Genomic DNA, 22780 nt, shown 5'->3' on the forward strand with positions numbered 1-22780 from the left:
TTTTTTAGCAAGGCTTATTTTTTTTTTGTCCTGGGTAGACTTGCAGTTCTTCCAATTCAACTTTTGTGATTACTTTATTTTGTGTTATAAAGCAACGTTGATCTGCTAGCCTTTGTTCTGTTATTTGATTCCAGGTGTTGTTTCTAGAACTGGTATCTTCTTTCAAATATTCTCTTTTCACTGATTTGTCATATCAAATTATTATTTCTTTGTTTTCACTCTTTGTATATTTGTGATTCATAAACAATATTTTCCCAGTAGTCCTGCACCTGCTGCCCCTGGCTGCTCAGCCAGCAGTCATGAGTACTTTAACCCACTTGTCACCAGAACCCCAACACCCAGCACAATTTTTGCTGACCCAGTCAACAACCAGTTCAATATAGGTTTGTGTAAATTGTGCCTCACTATACGAAATGGGAGAGACACTCTTCATATGTCTCCTATAATGAGACCTCTCCAGTATGGCTGAACCTCTGCATAGCTTTCATCTTCCTTGAGCAGGCAGTTTAACAACCAGGTCAAGGTAATGCCTCATTGGGGAGTTGATTATTATTATTTTCCACAGTCTTCCCTTGGAAAATATAGGACTGGGCTGAAATTATCACTTGACTTAAAAAAATATGTTATGTTTGACATATCTGTCTTGAAATGTTATTATGAAGTTATTGTAAAATGTATATAGAAAAAATATCAGCATTAAAAATTGGACCTTTAAGTATCTGTACTTCATAAATTGAATACGGAAAACAACACCTTCAAGCAATAATTATAGAACCATTAAAGCATTTCAGGGTTATTTTAAAAATATATGTGATAGATCATGTTATTTACTTTTTTAAAAAGAATATAAAATGACACATACACTTTGTTAATAGTTTTAAATTAGTTGTTACAGAAAACTAGTAACCATTAATCAAATTATAAATTATCATGACAATAGAAGAAATAATAGATAATTTTTAAAAAACTGCAGGAGTTCTACATTTAATTATTGCCAAATTTTATTTCTTTATTTCAAGGAACTGCTTTCTTTTTATTCAGATAACTCCAGTTTCTTTGAAATGGTCAGTTTAAGTAGCTGCTGAAGACTATGAGAAGGTGGATATGAGGATATGAGAAGGTCCACTTACATCTGATGTCTTGCAGTTTGAATTGGAGACAATTACTACTCATGTCTTTTGGCCCAGGTATGAGCAATTGGTATCATGCAACAGCATCATGGATTGAATAACCATTCCTGATGACATCAGCAGCCCATTCTGATATTGTGATCATTGTGCAGTCAGCAGTTGGGAAGTTGGTTGTCTTTGCTTCCTTAACTATTGCCTTATGGTAACTAAAATTGAGGGCGGAGACCTGCATCACCTTTGATACAGGTAACAAGGACTCTCATCATACTCTTTTGGCAGTTTTTTCATCATAACATTGTTCTAAAAATTGTTTTAGCCAAGAATAGTCTCTATTCTGCTCTGCTGTTCTTTGTTGTTTCCAAATCCATGCCATAAAAGGATAAAGTCTCCATAGCTTGAAAGGGAACATCCTGCTGCCCCTCCCCTTCTGCATTGCCTGTTTTTGGCCTCACAAGCCTTTGCTGATTGCTCTCGGAAAGAGAAAAGGCAAGAATTTAAACTAGCGGAAAAAAGCATGAAGGAAACCATTCTCCTATAGATTTGTAGATTAGAGCTGGCTGGATTGAAAGAGAAATGCTGTTCTTTGCAAGGAGAGATGCAATTTTTTTCCCCTCCTCCTTTATGCTGTAGAGCTGGAAGCTGAGCAGCTAATGCCAAAAAGAAAACAACAAACAGATAAGAATTTCTGAAACTATTGCAGCTGAAGCAGGCAAAGAAATGGTAGCACTTTACACCTTACAGGAAAAAGGTACAGAAGTGGCAGAGCAGCATACTTGGATAGTCCAGTGCCACCAAGCCTTCAAAGAGGTTCATTACTTAATTTGGCATGGGAAGCCAGAAACTGCTCAGTAAGGGACGCCTAGAGTCATGAAAATGTCACCTACGAGCATGCTAATAACTGCTGTATTAAATCTGGGTAAATCACTGGTTTCTGGTGTTAACTGAAAAGGGCATCAAAGACTATTCAATAAGTTCTTATTTAAGGTTACCAAGACTGAAGATGAGCAAAGACATACATTTGACAATTGACAACTAATTGTTTTACAATACATAAAGATTCTAGATAGAGGTACAGAGGAATGTCTATCCAGAAAAGAAACAATTAACACAGCAGGATATTTAGCCACTAAGAAGCGTGAATGTCAAACTTTAACAGGTTAACCCTGTATCCCACTTTGAATGGGGAGAGTGGTAAGTTGTAAATGCAGCTGTGGTAAATACAGCATATGTGGGTATTACATACACACACATCCTTCTGACTCCTATGTGTGGAATGTGTATCCTTAGATGAACAGTTATGCTGTTCAATGTATGCTGTCCCTGCCTGCATCTTACATTCTGCTACTATGTGTTGGACTGTCTCCAAGGCTTCTCTGTATAGACTCCATCTTGGGTCCTGCTTCTATGGATCTAATTCTTATTGCCTTTCTATGATCAATGCTTCAGTGTTGTCTTTTAGTCCAACCCTTTCCAGCCATTGGTGGTTTTCTCAATATCATCTACCTCACCTATTAGTGAATGGAATAGCCCATGCAAGGGGCTTGCATTACCTCTTGTATTACCATGGCACTTCCTTTGCTTGATCTTCCTTCCATTTCTGCTGTTGCCTCAGGCTTTCTCTCAACAACTCATATTTTGATGTTATTTTACTAATGTGCTATGGGTTTCATCCAGATTAGTGGCTTTGATAGCCACCAGATGCCTATCCTTTTTGTGGCAGGTGTATAGTCTCTGGTTGTTGGATTTGGGGTGGAAATTAATGGATATTATGAGTAGCTTTCTGGTCTTCACATTGGCAGCCTTCACATCTCTTTTGGCCAATACTGTTTTTCAGGGTATCTAATGACTGGAGGGCACATGTGTTGATGGTATAGATCTTGTTATTCCCATTGAACCGGCTCTTTAGGACTTGTCTTATCTTCAACGATGTTTTAATGTTGCAGTCTTCCTTGCTTCCTTATCATGGTTCTCATGTGATTGGCTTCAAATCCCAGCTGGTACCTACATTACCAGTAGGGATCCTTAGACAAAGACCGCCTAATGTTTCGCCTCCATACCACAGATGTGACAATGACAAGAGTTATGACTAGAAGGCCCACATCAGATGTTAGGGAACCAAACAATCTGATGGTAAGTGGACCACTAGAACAAATCACACATGAACAGGACAAGACAACCTGAAAGTGATGGAATGTTACTAAAACAGTAGATTGAGAGATATAGAAAGATTAGCTATAGCTGATATAGATATTGATGTTTTAGTAATTAAAGCTATTGTGACATTGACTTTTACATTAAATAATTAAGCAAAAGGGGAGTTATTCAGGGATTGGCAATGATTTTGGTAATTAATATTTGCCAAGTTCTATTGGCCATAGCAGCCACCTGCTCTTTGGGCAGGAGTCATAAGTGGAGGAGATTTTCAAATTCCCAAAAGGCTTCCCACACCAGCTATATCTGGAGTAGTGCAACCTCATCCACAACTAGAGATGGGAATTGTCCAGAACCAAAGTATTCTAAAGGCCAGAACCACTTGGTCTATGGTTGAGCTGAAGCCCCACAGTCTTCTGGCACTAACCCCCATGGCATCACTCATGGCGATATCTCACCATGAACCATTGGATGATCTCACCAGGTGGTTTAATGTAAATATTAAACTGAAGAGGAGAGAGTAATGAGCCCTGCAACAAAAAGCAAGGTCCATTGGCCAGACCTCTTTCCTCCCATCAATATTGACTAGAACTGGAGGAAGGAGAAGAATTAGCACAACAAATGCCACCTTCTTCCAACCCCTGAAGTTAGTCAAAAAGGTTACCATGTGTGATGCAATATCAAAAGCCATTAAAAGGACAAGAAAGCCTTGTACCTCCCTCATTCCTGCCAGGGATTTTCCAAAAGTAAGCTCATGCTATCTCAGATCCATGCCCATGCATGAATCCTGACCGAAAAGGATTCATATAATGCACTTCTTCCTTTGATGTATGTGTATGGTTCTATGCAACTGCTTTCTCTAGAATGTTTCCCAAAAACAGAACTTTAAAAACTGGAAAAACAGTCCAGAACAGTCTGGTATAGGGATGGCTTCTTGATAAGAGGGCATAACAGGGGTGAAATGCTCCCGGTTCGGACTGGATCGCCCAATCCAGTAGTGATGGCAGCGGATGGTTCGGAGAACCGGTAGCAAAAATCCCTGCACCCCCACCACCACCACCATGCCCAGCTGAGCCACACGATCATCAGAGGCTTTTTTTTTTTACTTTTAAAAGCTCTTCCGATGAAAAAATGCTTTTAAAAGTTAAAAAAAAAAGCCTCTGATGATCGCGCGGCTCAGCTGGGATCATCAGAGGCTTTTCAAAAAATTTTCTGCAACCTCTTGGCCGAAGAGGTGGTAAAAAAAATGCTTTGAAAGATCTCTGACGATCCCAGCTGAGTTCTCTGATCGGCAGAGAGGCATTTTTAAAAGAGTCTCTCTGATGATCCCAGCTGAATTCCTGATCGGCAGAGAGGCTTTTCAAAGCATTAGAAAAAATGCTTTGAAAAGTTTTTTTTTTAAAAAAGTTGACCACGCCCACCCAGTCACATTACCCCCCCAACCAAGCCACTCCCACAGAACCGGTAGTAACAGATTTTACATTTCACCCCGGGGCATAATATTTATTTTAAAAATGACAAAGGCAAATTTTCTTGTTTCTACATTTTCACCAAGTCGCAATTACTGTTCCTTCTAGCAAAACACTAGTGAAGCATCAAAATTAATTTCTAACCAATGCCCACATTATGGCCTTGTCTTGTTTTTACAGCAGAAAGTGAATAGTCACTCAGTATAAAAGCATAATATCATGGCAACAAGTACATGACATTACTTATCAGGCAGGGCAGTGGTGAAATTCAACCGGTTTGCACTACTTCAGCCGAACTGGTTGTTAAATTGATGGCTGACCCTGCCCCGCCCCTCACTCCTTATCTTGCCCCACCCACCTTGACCGATGCCTACAGTCACGCTTGTGGCATAGCTGCTGCTGTTCTCTGGTTCCGTCGCTTGCCTCGACCGCGGCCCCCACAGCCCATCTGATCTCTGCCTGGTGAGTCTTCCTCTCTTATGAGACTTCCACACAGTCCAACCCGCTTGCCTGCCTTTGCTGCAGCCTAGCATGATCTCTGCATGGGCAACTGGGCATGTGTGGCTGACACTTGGTTTCCAACGCCAGAGAGGGCAGGGCAGGGAAGCAGCCAGGCTGCCACTGCCTTTCATTGGGTTGCATGGAGTGAGACGGAGCTCCTCTTGCCGCCTCTTCTCCCCCCTCGCCAGGCATGGCAGGGCTTCCTGCCCCTCACTTTCACTGTAATTTGGGAGTGTGGCAGGTGGGGAAAGATGGGGCAGGGGGAGGAATGATATTCCAGACTCCCGGGCCTACTGGTTTCTTCCCGGCAACTCTTGCTCTGCTTTTTGATGTCAGTGGTCAAAGATGAGATTTTTGTGGGCAGAACAGTTTGCCGGCACCGGCCAGATGCCCTCGCTTCCCCCAAGCATTTATGGCCTACCTGATTTCCAGCTCCATCGCATTTCTCCGTCTCATTTCTAGCAATCATGTGCAGGAAAAGAAAAGTTTGTGGGACTAAAAATAAAGTGCAATCAATCAATTTCAACTTCTCGCAAAAGAAAAAAAATCTTGCAAAGTTAGAATATATTGATTTTTTTTTTAGTCCCACAAACTTTTCTTTTCCTGCACAATAGCAAAAAACGCCACAGAACTGGAAATCAGGTAGGCAAAGCAATGCTTGGGGGAAGCTAGGGCATCTGGTTGATGGTGGGTGGGGCAAGTGGCGTAATCACCATGGGAAAAAAACCTGAAGCCACCTGTTTTAGCCAGGACCACCGCCACTAAATAAGCAGTAGCAGTGGTGGCTACATTGTACCATGCCTCCTCCTGCTGGGAAGCACACCCAGCCGTGCGTGGCCTTTTCTCAAATGGGCTGTGCACATGAGGCGTTTGGAGAGAGAGGCCAAGAGAGCTCTCCAACCTCTGTGTGTGTGTGTGTGTGTGTGTGTGTGTGAGAGAGAGAGAGAGAGAGAGGGAGGGAGGGAGGGAGGGAGGGAGCGATCCTTGCTTCAGCTGAGGCACCCAAACTTCTGGCAGCAGCGTGGACAGCTTCTGAGCAGCATGATTCCCCCTTCCCAGTCAGCCAGCTCCACCTGACCTACTCCCTGAGTCTTGCCATTCTTGCCCCCCCTTCAAGCAGTGGCAGGCTCTGCGGGACAACAGAGCCTCTCATTTTTCTAACAGCATGGCAGTCACTTTCTACCTCTGCTTGTCTGCTTGCAAGCAGCGATCTTCTCTGCTTCTCTTGGGATGCTGGTGTGGGCACCATGCATCGCTTGTCGGGGCTGAGCAGGGAAGCCACTGTCACACCACTCCCCCTTGCTTCCCTAAGTGAAGAGCCAAGGCTATGCACTTCCTTGCCTGGCTGGCCACCTGCAAAGAGCCGTGTGGCCAACAGCCACTGCTCATGCTGCTCAGAAGCCGCCTCCGCCACTGCCTCCCCCCTCCCACACAGAGTGAGGTTGGAGAGCTTGGAGAAGAGGGGCCAGGCGAGGCGCCCTTTTATGTGAGTGACAGTGAGTTGGCCATGCTCACCCAGTCACATAACGCCCCTGCAGCCACGCTCCCCCAGCCAGTCAGAGCAGAGAACCGGTTGTTAAATTATTTGAATCCCACCACTGAGGCAGGGGATAACCATAAGTGGTCATGGTACCTTGACAGCATGAGGGGAAGAAGTGAGAGAAAGCAGCTTAAAGAAACAAGAGCAGATATACACAAGAATTCCACCAATCAAATGCAACTAATGCCTGACACCTCAATGTTAATCCTGAAGAAATGTCCAGTCTGTATTTCTGAGACAGAAATTAATTCACCTGCAGGAAATGCTGAAAGAATGCTTCAGATGCCTGACAATGTTGTGGGAATACAGCAGGATAGTGCTAATTCTGGATAGGCACAATACTGCATAAGGAGTCCCTAAATTATACACAGTGTTAGTCATGGTCAAGGATTAACCTAATAGGGTAATTTGCTTTTCTGGATGTTAGTCTGACTTTGAATTACATTCCTCTTGTATTCCAATTTAGTTTTTGCTCTCTTTAGGAGCATGTACTTATAAATTCCATAAGTATAGCCTCTTTACTTTTCCTAATATAATCATTCAGACTATCCAAAGCAGTCTGTAGCATATTTTTAAACCAATTTTATTAAAAGGGATATGCTTTCATGAGCTGAAGCTCAGTTCATTAGATGTTTGAAGTGGTTATATTGATGTAGAACTTGAAAGCAAGGGTTGGAGGGGGAAGTAAGTGTGATTATTTAATTGCAGGTTACAATTAGCAATTTTAATGTGTTAAACGCGATTGTATATGTTAAGACATTCTGAGACAGTCTGAAACATTTTTGATATATGTGAAAATTTCTCACTCTATGATGTTGGTGTAGTTTCATTGCTCTAAAATAGGAATGTTGAAATCTGTACTTGTCCTTGTTTCGAGTTTTTACGTCGAACTTGTGTCTATTAATTCTTTTGCACAAAGTCTGTTCTGTTTGTTCAACATAGAATCCAGAGAGAAATTGCTGGCAAGTGATGATATATTTATATCACATTGGAGTAACAATACGTGAGGACAGATGTAAAATATGTTTATTTGATTGACTGATTAGTGCCATCAAATTGTTTTTGACTCCCAAAAAGGAAGGTCTTTGCATAATGTGTCCAAAGTTGTTTTACGAATAATTCTCATATTCTTTGGGAATTAAAAAAAATGTAACAAAATCTAAAGTAGTCACATAACTAGGTACTTGGAAAAACATGCTGACACCCAAGCTCGATTAAAATCTACTGGTATCTTGTTACTAAAACATGGTCCAGTATATAATTTTATGAATAAAGTTAGTATAATCTAATGTTTAAAAGGAATTTCAAGATTCACTCTTTCTTTTTTCTTATGACTATGTTATTATCTGAAGGTCCTGTAATCAACGAGAGTTTAATAATCATTGAATTTAGAGTGACAGAACCTGAATTTATATAATCCTTTTCTGAGCCATAAGGAGAGCATAGCAATTCTGATACAGCAAATGCAGTGGTGGGATTCAGCCGATTCTGTCCGGATTGTGCAAACCAGTAGCAGCGACTACGGGAGGCTCTGCCCTTCTGCCTGGACGTAATGTGCAATTACTGCGCACACACTCACATTTGCGAACCGATAGGGAAGGTAAGTGAATCCCGCCTCTGAGCAAATGCCACTATTTTTGTTTATTTGCTGAAGACAGACAAAAATCCCGTGCTTGTTGTTCCAAAGAAGTGTATTGGATTGCTAATTAAAGCCATCATATTATTAATTAGATGAAAAGTTAATAACAGAAGTTGAAATAAAAGAAATTTTAACTGGCTGTAGATCACTTCATTTTCAATTTTCTGTATTTCAGAAGAGCTACTGAAGTAAATAGTGGTTAAAGCAGAGCATGAGAAGAAATCTAGACCAAAGGAGTTAAAAGTATTATTTTCTTTCTCCATTTATCAGGCTGAATTCTTGCTGACTTGCTGAGAAAAACTTATTTGGCTGTAACACTTTTTTTCTGTTCTTTTCTTTCACTTTTTTATTTGATACACATAGTAATGTAAATAATGTAATGTTGCATATGTTTACAATATCCTATAAATAAGAACCAGTACATAAAACTTCAATCTAAGATAAATTGACAATAGAAAATAGAATCACTTAATGTAGATAGCTTAATAAAAGCTGTTTTAAAAATAACATATTTATCATATGTAAAGAAATACTAGATATATATTTAGTATTATTAATTTGCATTGAATAGCAAATCATCTGATTATGATCATAGAGATTACTGAAATTAATGGAATACATTTCTTATTGATTTGCTATATCTGATTCACTTGATTGTAGTTTTTGAACTTTGTTATAATAACTAATTAATTCTTGATTGCGTAAGACTTTTCATTATATATATATTTAATTTCTGCTTCTTTATATTTCATTGTTTGTTTCTCATTATGAGTGCCTTTTCCCACTCCAGTTTATCCCTCCGATTTAGGAATAATGTTTGTACCTTTTTAAATAAGTAATAAATAAAAATATAAATCATACCATGCAAAGTATGAATTATTGCACATGAACTTTGAAGTGACATTCCCAGTGCATATATTTTGACATATTATACAGCCAGCCTTCCTTCCTTCCTTCCTTCCTTCCTTCCTTCCTTCCTTCCTTCCTTCCTTCCTTCCTTCCTTCCTTCTCTCCCTCCCTCCCTCCCTCCCTCCCAGTTCTGTGAGTGTGGTTTGGTGGGTGTGGCATGGCATGGCATGGCATGGCTTGGTGGGTGTGGGTTGATGGGTGTGGCAGGGGAAGGATACTATAAAATCTCCATTCCCTCCCCACTTCAGGGAAAGGTTACTGCAAAATCCCCATTTCCTCCTGATCAGCTGGGACCCGGGAGGCAGAGAATAGATGGGGGCAGGGCCAATCAGAGGTGGTATTTACCAGTTCTCCGAACTACTCAAAATTTCCGCTACTGGTTCTCCAGAACTGGTCAGAACCTGCTGAATACCACTTCTGGAGTAAGTGATATAAATTGGACATATCATATATATGGATAGGACTGGTATTTTCATTTTACTGATTTGTACATTTACATTTAAAAATGTTTTCTAAACTGTATTATTTATATTAAAATCAAACTATTGTTTCTTGTTTTCCAACTTCAGAATGATGTAGAACCATTTCAATATTTGTACCACTGAATTTTGGACAGGATGAAACATTTGCTGCTATCAACTAAAGTTCTCAAAGGTATATCAGAACTTTCTGACACTGTATTTTTATATTTCCGCAGTACCTGGAGGAAACGTCTTATCTAGATCCGTTCCAGTGGGGTTTCAGGCCTGGGCACAGCATGGAAATGGCATTGGTCATGTTGGTAGATGATCTCTGAAGGGCTCAGGACAGAGGTTGCTCCTCTGTTCTGGCCCTGTTAGACCTCTCAGCAGCTTTTGATACCATCGACCATGGTATCATGCTGCACTGGTTGGAAGAGTTGGGGATGGGGGGCACTGTGCTACGGTGGTTCTCCTCCTTTCTCTCCGACCGGTCACAGTTCGTGTTGGCAGGGGGGCAGAGGTCGACCTCGAGGCCTCTCATATGTGGAGTGCCTCAGGGGTCGGTCCTCTCGCACCTTCTGTTCAACATTTATGTGAAGCCGCTGGGCGAGATCATCCGTGGTTTTGGGGTGAAGTACCACCAGTACGCTGATGACACCCAGCTGTACATCTCCACCCCTGGCCACCCCAACGATGCCCTTGAAGTAATGTCCCGGTGCGGATCTGGATGGGGAGAAACCGGCTCAAACTCAACCCTTCCAAGACTGAGTGGCTGTGGTTCCCAGCATCCCGATATAGTCAGATGACTCCATCTCTGACTATTGGGGGCGAGTCTTTGGCCCCTCGGAGAGGGCCCGCAATCTGGGTTCCTTCTGGATACGCAGCTGTCCTTGAAGGAACATCTGACGGCTGTGGCCAGGGGGACTTTTTGTCAGGTCCGCCTGATACGCCAGTTGCGGCTCTTTCTTGATCGGGATGTCCTGCGCACAGTCACTCATGCCCTCGTCACCTCTCGCTTGGACTACTGCAATGCTCTCTACATGGGGCTCCCCTTGAGGGGCACCTGGAGGCTCCAACTGGTTCAGAATGCGGCCACGCGGGTAGTTACGGGAGCTGCATGGCACTCCCATATAACACCTCTCCTGCGTGAGCTGCACTGGCTCCCAGTGGTCTTCCGGGTACGCTTCAAGGTGTTGGTTATCACCTTTAAAGCGCTCCATGGCATAGGACCTAGATATCTTCGAGACCGCCTGCTGCTACCGTCGGCCTCCCATCGACCTGTGCGCTCCCACAGAGAGGGCCTCCTCGGGGTGCCATCAGCCAAACAATGTAGGCTGGTGACTCCCAGGGGGAGGGCCTTCTCTGTGGGGGCACCTACCCTCTGAAACCAACTGCCCCCAGAGATAAGGAGAATCCAAGACCTCGGTGCATTCCACCGTGCCCTTAAAACCTTATTTTTTCAGCAAGCCGGGCTGGCTTAACTTTTTTTTCTTAATTTTTTAAATGTTTTAAATGGGTTTGTTATTGTTCTTAAATTACGGAGCCAAATTTATATATATTCTTTTAATACTATTTTAATGTTTGTAATTTATGTTTTTATTCGGCTGTACATTGCCCTGAGTCCTCAGGGAGAAGGGCGGTATATAAATTGGAAAATAAATAAATAAATAAATAAATATACATTTGTTGTATATAAAAAGTCTGATTCATTTAATCAAAAATAAACTAACATGCAATTCTTCACAATCTTTGATTGATCATTGAAGTGGAAGCATGAGTTTTGACTTGTTGAAAGAAAGCACTGTTGTTGTATATAAGTGATCTGCAGTTTGAGATTTTGGCCATGTGGCCCCAAATAAGTGTATGTTATTTAAAAGATTTTTCACTGAGGCCTCTTGTCATGCTTAGGTGAACCTACTGATGAGAGGCTTAAGTGTTTATTTCCAACATTATGTGAGTTACAGTCCCATCCATCAGACTGACTAATCAAAATAAAAATAATAAATCAGGAGTATATCCCTGACTTGTTTAAAATTTCATATTAAAGGATTTAAAGGCCAATTACTCACAATCATATCAAAAATTGTCTTCCATTTATTTCAGAATCATATCCATTAACCATCTGTTTCAAGATATATGGCTTTTCTCCTATTACTATACCCTATGTAAATGAAAACCTGTGCTGAATTTGACCTATTTCAGTAAGCCATTTGTTAATTACTTTACAGCACAAATTAACAGTTTTCTCATAACACTGTGCCTCCTTCCAAAAAAATGAGAGGGAGAAACCTTCATGCCATAATATCTTTGAAACTCTATAATTCAAATTCAGGGAAAATTATTTACAATTGAATTAAAGAGGTAGACTTTAAATAGACTGGAAGGCTTCTATATTTTGAAGGAGATGCCTTTATGAAGAAAACATATACATACTCCACATTATGGATCACATTAAAAAATCAGAAACACTATTGAAGATTAGAGAAATAGGGTAATTGAATATTTTATGCATACATAGTGTGACATAGTTATGGACATGGATCTTGGCAAACATTAAGGTACTGAGAATTAATTGGTACCATACTGGGGATCATGCTTGGCAAGATTTGAAATTAGAAATAACTCCTACATTATATCTATGAATGATTGTGAAATAATTATTTAATAGAACAGGAACTGAGATTCCAGACCAAAGCCTCAGTTCTTAAAGACTTCAGTTTTTAAAGAACAAATAATGTGTTTAATTAACTTTTATGTAATTGCTTTTACATGTCCATCAAAATGGGCTAGAACAGCTGAAGCTGCCATCTTGTACCATTATGGATGCCTAAAAAATTTGATTTGTATATTTATATGCAAAATGCCTAGACTACATTTTGTCAGATTCAAATTAAATTTATGCAGTTTCTGAATACTTTTCTGAAAACTGAGTTTTAAATGTATCAAAATTCATATTTAAATATATAATGAAGACAATAAAATATTATTAACATAATTAAAATTAATCAATCATAATGAAGCACTAACAGTTAAATTGGGATGTGCAATACAATGAAGCAAAGGACTAAACAAGAGGAAGGATCCCTTTTTGGTCTGGTATAAGAATCCCCAAATCAGTGGTGGGTTGCTCCCAGTTTGGTCCAGTTCTATAGAACTGGTAGTAAAACTGGTGGGAGGCTCCGCCCACCCACCACGACATCATCATGGGTGATCTGCGCATGCACAGAAGCATGCGCTCCCGCTGCAAACTGGTAGTAAAGATAAGTGGAACCCACCCCTGCCCCAAATTCTTCAACTGATCAACCCCTTCATGAAGTTTCTGAGAGGAGGTTCAAAATATTCTGGAAAACAATTTCAAAAAATATTTTTTATTTTAAAAATTATTATGGAGTTATTTGATTCCAAGAATACTTTTTTTTTTACAGAAAATGCAATTAACACTTAATGAGGGCCGATTTAGTTTTCTGCATCTGGAGCTATATCACTGTACTTACCTATTGTCAAGCATTAAATATTGAATGCTAACAATTGCTGTCAATTTTCCAATTTGGACAATTTGGAATACATACATTTTTTTTTACCTTTGTTCTGATGCTAAATTGACTTTATGGAGAAACCCAACTATAAAAATTGAAAAAGAAATAGTGATTTGTAAAAATTGGATAGAAGCGGAGATATTGATTTTGGATCAATGAATTGATGATAAAGATCTATATTTACCATGCACTGTTTAAAAGGCCAATATCATTTATAACATGTAACCCAATGGTAATATTTATAGTTAATGCATTTATTAACAACATTTAAAGGATCAGCAATATTCTCATCTTCAGAGACATCTAAGATATATTGGAACAATCTGTTAAATCTTTAAAACTAAAAAACCTCTATTATTATTTTTTAAAGTTAATAAATAAATTTGAGATACAGATGCTATCTGTACAGATGCTATCTCCATGGAAAGGAGTGAAATAAAGAATTTCTATATTGGCTAAACAATGGAGAATTTTTAAAATCTTCTATAGCAAGACTGTCAACTGACCTCAAATTATGACTTATACAATAAAAAAATAACATTTAGAATTTATTGGACTTTTTTTGTATAGAAAAGGACTGGAGAAAACAGTATTTTGTTGGAGATAATACTTCTTTAAATCCCATGCTTTTATAATGTCTTACACTTAATTAGTTTTTGAAGAAAGTACTGTATTATATAAATATAATTGCGACAAAAGCTAACATTTTGAGGCAATAATATTTTGAAATATATACCTAGCATATGAAATTTGACAATTAACAATGTATATGTATTCTCATTATGGTAAAAAGACTGATATTGCAGCATTGGAGGCATAAGTATGTGGCCGTTTCATGGATCAACAATGGATTGAAGACCTAATTGCAATTGCCATCTATAAATGATTTGCCTTTAAATGTAGACTATATATTGTAAAATATAATAAAATATGGGATTCATTTTTACAAAATACAGTAGGTTAAAAACATGATTATTATATTATTGCTATCATCTTTTTATCAGAACTAGAATAGTATAGGAAAAATATATATTTGAATAATAATTATATTAGATAATTACGGAATTATACCAATTTACTCCTAAAGTGATATACTCTTTTTTCTTTCCTTGTTGCACTTTTCTCCCATTTTTTTTTAAAAAAAGTACACATACTACATGTGAGGGGTCCTTGATGTTCTCTGAGCTTGCTTGTTTTATTGCAAGCATTTCATTACCCTAAATAGGTAATATCATCAGTACTAGTAAGGAGTGGTGTCCGTTGTCAGTTTATATTCTGGTGTCTTGCCTAACTATGTGGGTAGGGTCTTGCCACATACACAGGCAAGACTGACAGCAAACATCGTTCCTTACAAGCACTGAAGATGTTACCTAGTTAGGGTAATGAAACGTTTGCAAGAAAACAAGCAAGCTCAGCGAGCACCAAGGGCCCCTCATTTCAACCCTGAGCTACAAATATTCTTCTCTATTGGTAACACATTACCAATGTGTTGGTACACATGTGTTTTATGATGACAAAAATAAAGCAAAACACAAAAATAAAAAATATATATTGTTAAAGAATGTTTATCTTTGGAGGATTGCACTTTTGTTATTACTTTACAAATAATAAGAGAATAAATAAAAATCATTTACTATGTGAAAATAATTTAATAAATACTATTCTAACTAATAGTATCAAACATAGTAATAACAACAACAGTGGATAATCCCATTGACTCTTGGGGGGAGGGTCTATATTGACCACTCTGGGAAATCCTAATCTAGTAGCATATTTGAGATTATTGGAGAACACTTAACAAAGTTGAACATATCATAATGCCTCAAAGATTACACAGGGTATTAATTACCCTTAATAATACATTGATCCTAGAATTATGGAAGTTTAGTTTTAGAAGAAAACTTTAAAAGAACTTAGGTTATCTCATTGTCCAGTACAGAAATCTGTAACTACAGCATCCCTGATAGGTAGTCATCTACTATTAAAACACCTTAATGAAGAGTGTCCAACACCTCCTAAATGTTTGCTCAATTGTTGAACAATTTTCATTTATTTCATTTTTCCAAATGCCAGTTTCTCAGGAATACATGGTGATGAGTAAAATAAACAAATAAACAAACTCAGATTTGAGGACCATATGTCTATGTGTGTAAAATATTTGTTGGCACATATGGTTTTTACTCAGACATATATAAACAGTGGGCTTTTATGTGAAAAGGGGGGATATGCACTTTTATAAAGGTTTTATGAGTACATGCCTAAAATAGATTAATCTTTCATGACTGTTGATGTATAAACTGCTTGAGTGATTCATTTCTTTTAGTAGTAAAGAGGGAAAAAAGATCCAGTGTTTCCATAGGCAGATGGCACTGTTATTTTGGAAATGAAAACAGGAGTCAAAGAGAAAGAATGTTATCCACCGTTTGCTTTACATTTAAAACTACACAGAAAAAAATATGGTGAATATCATAGCATCTGCAACATCCAAAGGAACAGCTGCGTGCTAATCTTAGCATTTTAAAATTGAATATTCCTTTGGAGGTGCTGGGTTACAACTTCATCATCCTAACCAATGCTCAGATGATGTAATAGTAGTTCAATATATCTGGATAGTGTCAGATTAAGGAAGGCCATATGACATGAAATCAAATCCCTTAACCATCTACATCAGGGTAGCAAACCTTTTACTTACCGAGTGTTGAACAGGTATGCCCTTTGTGCGCTTTGCACACGTGTGTGCTATCCGCTGTGCACTGTGCATGCAATGTACCATCTGCACATTTGCACAGCTTTCATGCGCACCCCTGTGCATGCAACCACATCTGCACATGCGCATGGTTTTAGCGTGCATAATGAACACACCTGGATGCCAGCTATGCATGTGTGCACTGCATGCAAGTACTTTCCCGCGCATGTGCATACACAGGAGAGCTCCAAAGTACAGCTGGGTGCCCTGAATTGTGCACATGCATGTCAGAGGCCCGAACACCAGCTGGGGGACATGCGCATGCACAGCTGCCAGTGAGTTGGGCGACAGCTCGCATGCCTGGAAAGATGGCTCTGCGCACATGCCATAGGTTTGCTGTCACAGTCCTACATCATAATAGATTACATTATCCTGCTTCTGGATACTGTACATAATATTTTAGGGCAAGATGATCTGTCTGGGAGAAACAATCTGAAAAGAAGTGTTTTACATTGGCAAACTTTTAGCTCCAATTAGTTCTGCTAGTTATTTGTGGAAGGAATCACCTCCTTCAATTCTTTTGTCTGTGATAGAGACTGGAACTCCAGTTTCTGAAAACACTTTTTTTAGTGGCTTTGTTGATCAGTGAACTGTCAATGGAGATAGTATGAACCTTCAAAATAGACTAGCTTGTCTCTGGTTTGTATCGTGTAATAGGAAATATAATAGAAATGACTTATCTTTTGTACTCTGTAGCCTTCCTGGCATGAAATTCCTTTCCAATGGCCATTATTTCCAGGCCTTCTGGCTCTTTATTTGTTCTTCTCTAGTTATTTTCTCAGAGTAGTTTATAGTTTCCATATCAATCTCCACTGCTAATGGCATTCAAGAAGTATAAAGCTTCTAATTCTGCAGCCATTGAGTGATTGAACAATTGATTAGTCAACATATACTTTCAAGGAGTAAAAAAAATTCAACTAGTTTATGTAATAGCAGGAAATAGTGCGTATGGAACAAGGAGTGTTGTGCATGTGAAGTAAATGAGCTCATGATGGCAATACTGAACAGAACTAGAATTTCAGCCAAGAAAACCACCACTCATAGCCTTGAGAATGCTTTGTGTTAAAATTGTATATGAAGTAGAGCAATATAGATACCTTCTGGGTGTGGAGAAAGAGAACGTTGTGGCAATTAAAAGATATAAATATTTTAAATCTCCACACCCAGACACCATAATTTCTTGCCAGCTCTGAAATGGGAAAGAAACAGAACAGAATAACAGAACAGAACAGAGTTGGAAAGGATCTTGAAGGTCTTCTAGTCCAACTCCCTCCTCAGGCAGGAAACCTTATAACATTTCAGGCAAATAGTTGTCCAATCTCTTCTTAAAATTTTTTGGAGCACCCACAACTTCTCGAGGCAAGTCATTCCACTGATTAATTGTTCTGTCAGGAAACTTCTTAGTTCTAGGTTGCTTCTCTCCTTGATTCATTTCCATCCATTGCTTCTTGTCCTGCCTTCAGATGCTTTGGAGAATATGTTGATTCCCTCTTCTTTATGGCAACTCCCTTAAATATTGGAACACTATTATTAACCTAGTCCTTCTTTTGATTAAATCCAATTCCAGCAACCGTTCTTTATATATTTTAGCCTTCAGTCCCCTAATAATCCTTGTTGCTCTTCTATTTTTTCTAAAGTCTCAATATCTTTTTTACATCATGGCGACTAAAATAGATGCAGTATTCTAAGTGTGGTATTGCCAAGGCATTATAGAGTGGTATTAACACTTAAAGTGATCTTGATTCTATCCCTGTTAATGCAGCCTAGGGCTGTGTTGGCTTTTTTGGAAGATGCAGCACAGAGCTGGCTCATATTTAAGTGATTGTCCACTAGAATAGTATTGATCTGGCCCTAGCAGCTTTAATGATGAAGTAAGTTGTATAAAACTTTCAATGGTTTCTAAGCAAAATGGTTATGTTGCAGCCTCCGGTATCAGAAATTACAGAAATTGTCTGGGAACAACAGCAACAAAGGCTACTACCATGAAGAGAAAGGAAAATTATTATGCTCTTACATTATCAGTTCATATCTCCATATGGTCAATATTTTGTTATTATTGTTGATGATATTATTTTGTACAAAAGATCAGTCAGCAATAAAATGAGATGGAGATAAGAAAATTTGAAGTACTTGCAGGCAGAACAAAAAGCAATGATTCCTTATTTTAAATTATTTGGTAGAAGTTTAGCACAAGCACTTTTGTTTTTACAGCATTTTGTTTTACTACAGCATGTTTTCCTTAAGCATTTTGGTATGTTTTTAATACATTATTTATACTGGTAAACTTTAAATCATTTGGACAATGCAAATAAAGAAAATTATAAAAACATATATAATTTTAATATTCCTCTAACATGTTGGAAATAACATTTTCCCTTTCTTCTTTCTCCTTTCTTCTTTTCTTCCCTGATACCCAACTCTATAATGTCTCTGTGTTCCATCACAGATGGAAAATAACACATACTGCAGATATATTTCTGACATCTGATATCTGCTGACATCCTTACATCCAATGTGCAATGAAAAAAATAGTGAATAGTAAAAGCACATCCAAGGCCAACTTAAATGAAAATAGAAAGGACAGTAAAACATTTTAGAGTGACTGAAAGCTTAATTGGCAGTATGTCTTCCTCCTGTTCATCTTCATAATATTGATATATGACATGAAGAAATCAAGTCATATAATTTGTCAGTGGTTGATTCAAGTACATCTTAGAACCAATTCCCCTCAGTAGGATTGGGGTTCCCCAAGAAATATAGATTCTACTGATAGACTGAATTGCATTACAGAAGCAATTATGGTGTGGAATAGATTTATGCTATATTAAACAAGACAGAGAGTTGTGTTTAAGCAGCCTGATTGGGAAATGGGAAAAGCTAAGATAAGCACCAAAAATATTCACATGGAGTTCCTTCTATGTAGAGCTAGTTCCCATCAATGGTAATCAGGCAACTTTTCTTATGTACAGTATAGTATTTAACACACAAATGCAGCTGGGTCTTGATGTTTCATGTTTCTTTCAGATGGCAGTTAGAAGAAAAAGTCAGTACTTCAGGAAAAATACAGTTGATGAAGATGCAATATAAAATTGATTTGGAAAACTTTTGCTTCAGATTAAATTATGCAAAAATGGCATGGACTGAAAATAGATTTGGCTATCTCTAGTTGGGATGCAGAATGAAATATAAATACATGTTTGATAATAATGGGTTACAGTAAGCAACAACTTGTGAAATCAAACTATTATCAGAACCAGTTATTCAAGAGCAAAAGTTATCTAAGAACACAGAAGAATGAAGGAAAATGTTCATAGTACAATAAAATTGCAATGAAATTTGTCTGGCTAAGATATTTACTCTTCTGTAATATATTTAATAATTTATTCTTTCATCACATTACAATTAAAATTTGGTAACACATTTTGGAAGTCTACAGGCTGCATAATATTTTGACGTGCAGTCCCTGAGCATCAAGCTGTGAAGTCCTTTTCATGCCAAACTTGATTCCTGGCGACTTTATGGATAGTTCCATGAAGTTTTCTTGGCAACTACTTTATAAAAAATAGTTTGCTACTGCATTTTTTAAAATGCTTTTCAATTGTTCAGTGTTACATACAGTCCTGGTATTCTCTGGAGATCTCCGATCAAATTCTAAATTAGCCTGAACTTCTTTAGTTTTCTGAGCCCAGACAAGGCGATCAGGTGCTTTCAAAAGTGATGCCTCTTCATGTGGTAAAAATAACTATTCCTTAAATTGGTAAAACATCTTTTTTATATTAAAAAGTGTAATAGAACCATCTATACTTTTGTTTATTTTTTGTTCCCTGACATGGGATTTAAAATCTATGTTTAATCCTCTGCTAACAAATGAAGAAACCCAGGTCAAAACATCTGTTATATATTGATGGAGCTTATGCTTAGATAAGAGTGTATATTTCTTTAAATTGCTGCTGAACATTTATTTTGTCTCCCTGGTTTGAACTCTGGACTTCATCTTGACCATGCATTTTCCACTGGAGCTTGAACCCCAATATTTGATATCTGGATTATGCTTTTTGACCATAAAGTACTTAAGAAAAAATTCAATAAAATATCATGGATTAGACATTTCTCAGTCCTCCTTCATCTGTACAAGGGTGAAGACATGTAGAGAAAAAGGGCAAAGAGAATCAGGACAGAGATTAGAGGCAGTGGCCATAGGTACTTTATTTCCTATTTCACTTAAAAATAAAGTGATTGTTCTATGAATTCCATCCTGACATTCCTGTTCCCTTACTTAAATGAAAGAAATGTTCACTTTACCATTTCAAAAATATTAAATCCCATTTAGAACTCAGAATGAAACAATTATTTTGTTCATAGCGTTGAAGAGCACTGCTATCTTTCCCCTGCTCTTGGTGAATCATCAGTCCCTATGCTTTAACATAGAGCCTAATTATACTGTATAAGGACAATGAATAATGTCCAGATGAATGTTTCATTTCTGTTGGTTACTGCTTATAGTAAGATTTGAGCAAAGAATCAGGTGACCAGATTTTAACATTGGTAAAGCAGGACACCATTGACCGGGGGGGGGGGTTGTTGTTATTATTATTACTATTATTATTATTATTATTATTATTAAATTTTATATATATATATATATATATATATATATATATATATATATATATATATGTAGGTCTTTGGTTATTCGGGTCTTCTCCCACGTAAAATTGGAAGTGTCTTGGCGACGTTTCGACGAAGTCTCATTCGTCATCTTCAGGCTGGTGTTCTCGGCTTCGTGCTTCCAGGAGCAATGTGAGATCGCAGCTGTCTCTTCCTTTTAACTGCTAGTGGAGGTGTGAGCTGATTGGGTGGGAACTTGGCTGTGTTCTGATTGGGTGGAAGTGTGTTCTGATTGGTTAGGGGCTTGGCTGTGCTCTGATTGGCTGGGGTTGTGTTCTGTTTGGGTGGGGGCTTGGTTGTGCTCAGCTTAGTCTGAGTTGCAGGGGGATTTGAGCTGGTGAGCTGCGTTGTTGTTGTTTGGCTTCGTGTTTGTGGCCGTGCGAGCCAGCTGTGATCTCACATTGCTCCTGGAAGCACGAAGCCGAGAACACCAGCCTGAAGATGACGAATGAGACTTCATCGAAACGTTGCCAAGACACTTCCAATTTTACGTGGGAGAAGACCCGAATAACCAAAGACCTATATATATATATATACATACATACACATACATACATACATACATACATACATACATATATATATATATAAATATATATATATGTATATATATTATTGTTAGTGCAAAATGACTGCTGACATAAGCCTGATGATGGCAGATGGGATTCTGCCGAAACGTCGCTTCTACCCTTTTAGGGATATATCCACAATTACACGGGAAGAAACTCGAAATATTAACTATACACACATACATACCCGCGAAAACTTACATAAATTTTACGTGGGAGAAGACCCGAATAACCAAAGACCTATATATATATATATATATACATACATACACACACATACATACATACATACATACATACATATAAATATATATATATGTATATATATTATTGTTAGTGCAAAATGACTGCTGACATAAGCCTGATGATGGCAGATGGGATTCTGCCGAAACGTCGCTTCTACCCTTTTAGGGATATATCCACAATTACACGGGAAGAAACTCGAAATATTAACTATACACACATACATACCCGCGAAAACTTACATAAATTTTACGTGGGAGAAGACCCGAATAACCAAAGACCTATATATATATATATATACATACATACACACACATACATACATACATACATACATACATATAAATATATATATATGTATATATATTATTGTTAGTGCAAAATGACTGCTGACATAAGCCTGATGATGGCAGATGGGATTCTGCCGAAACGTCGCTTCTACCCTTTTAGGGATATATCCACAATTACACGGGAAGAAACCCGAAATATTAACTATACACACATACATACCCGCGAAAACTTACATAAACACACACACACACACACACATATATTATATATATATATATATATATATATATATATATATATATATATATATATATATATATATATCTTTTTTGTAGGCTTTTATGTGCATATTCTTTCTAGCTATGTTTTACCTACATAAGCTAAGATGTTCTGCAGCCCTGGTTCTGTGAAATGTCATTCACAAGTTTCTGGGCTTTTTGTATCTTGCTGACAAACAGCAACTCTTTGCTGCTCCTTGGGAGACTCAGATAGCTATTTCTGCCTTGTAAGGCGTCATCAGTGAGCCATACCCTCTTCTCAAGTATCCCCCCTGTAAAGGTACAATGTTTTTTTTTCTTTTTCATAGGCTTTTATGTGCATATTCTTTATATATTCTTTTATGTGCATTATATATATATATATATATATATATATATATATATATATATATATATATATATATATATATAAAAATTATTATTATTATTAAAGTTTAACATTATAAAATTAACAAAAATAATATAAAACTCATATCCTGGCTAAATAGCCACGTGGCCGCCGACAACCATATATTCCCTTCCCATTCTCCCGCCGTTCCCTAGCTTGTCGTGCATTCTTTTCAAAAATCGGCACTTTTTTAAAACGCCGCAGACGCGGGACAAATTGTTAAAAATCAGGACTGTCCCGCCAAAAGCAGGACGTTTGCCA

At 38.0% G+C, this 22780-nt stretch overlaps 1 long non-coding RNA gene across 2 annotated transcripts; it reads left to right on the top strand.

Annotated features, from left to right (window-relative positions):
- Positions 1–1280: 1280 nt before the first annotated feature.
- On the top strand, positions 1281–19421 carry LOC117654600 (uncharacterized). 2 transcript variants are annotated; one of them, XR_004588340.3, is made up of 4 exons: positions 1281–1376; positions 8606–8673; positions 9909–9993; positions 19107–19421. It is a non-coding gene; the product is annotated as an uncharacterized LOC117654600 (long non-coding RNA). The 2 variants fall into 2 exon arrangements; XR_004588341.3 differs by lacking the exon at positions 1281–1376 and adding an exon at positions 8158–8391.
- Positions 19422–22780: the final 3359 nt, after the last annotated feature.

The sequence above is a fragment of the Pantherophis guttatus genome, chromosome 8 (assembly GCF_059756535.1).
Source record: "Pantherophis guttatus breed Tessera chromosome 8, ASM5975653v1, whole genome shotgun sequence".
NCBI classification, from domain to species: domain Eukaryota; kingdom Metazoa; phylum Chordata; class Lepidosauria; order Squamata; family Colubridae; genus Pantherophis; species Pantherophis guttatus.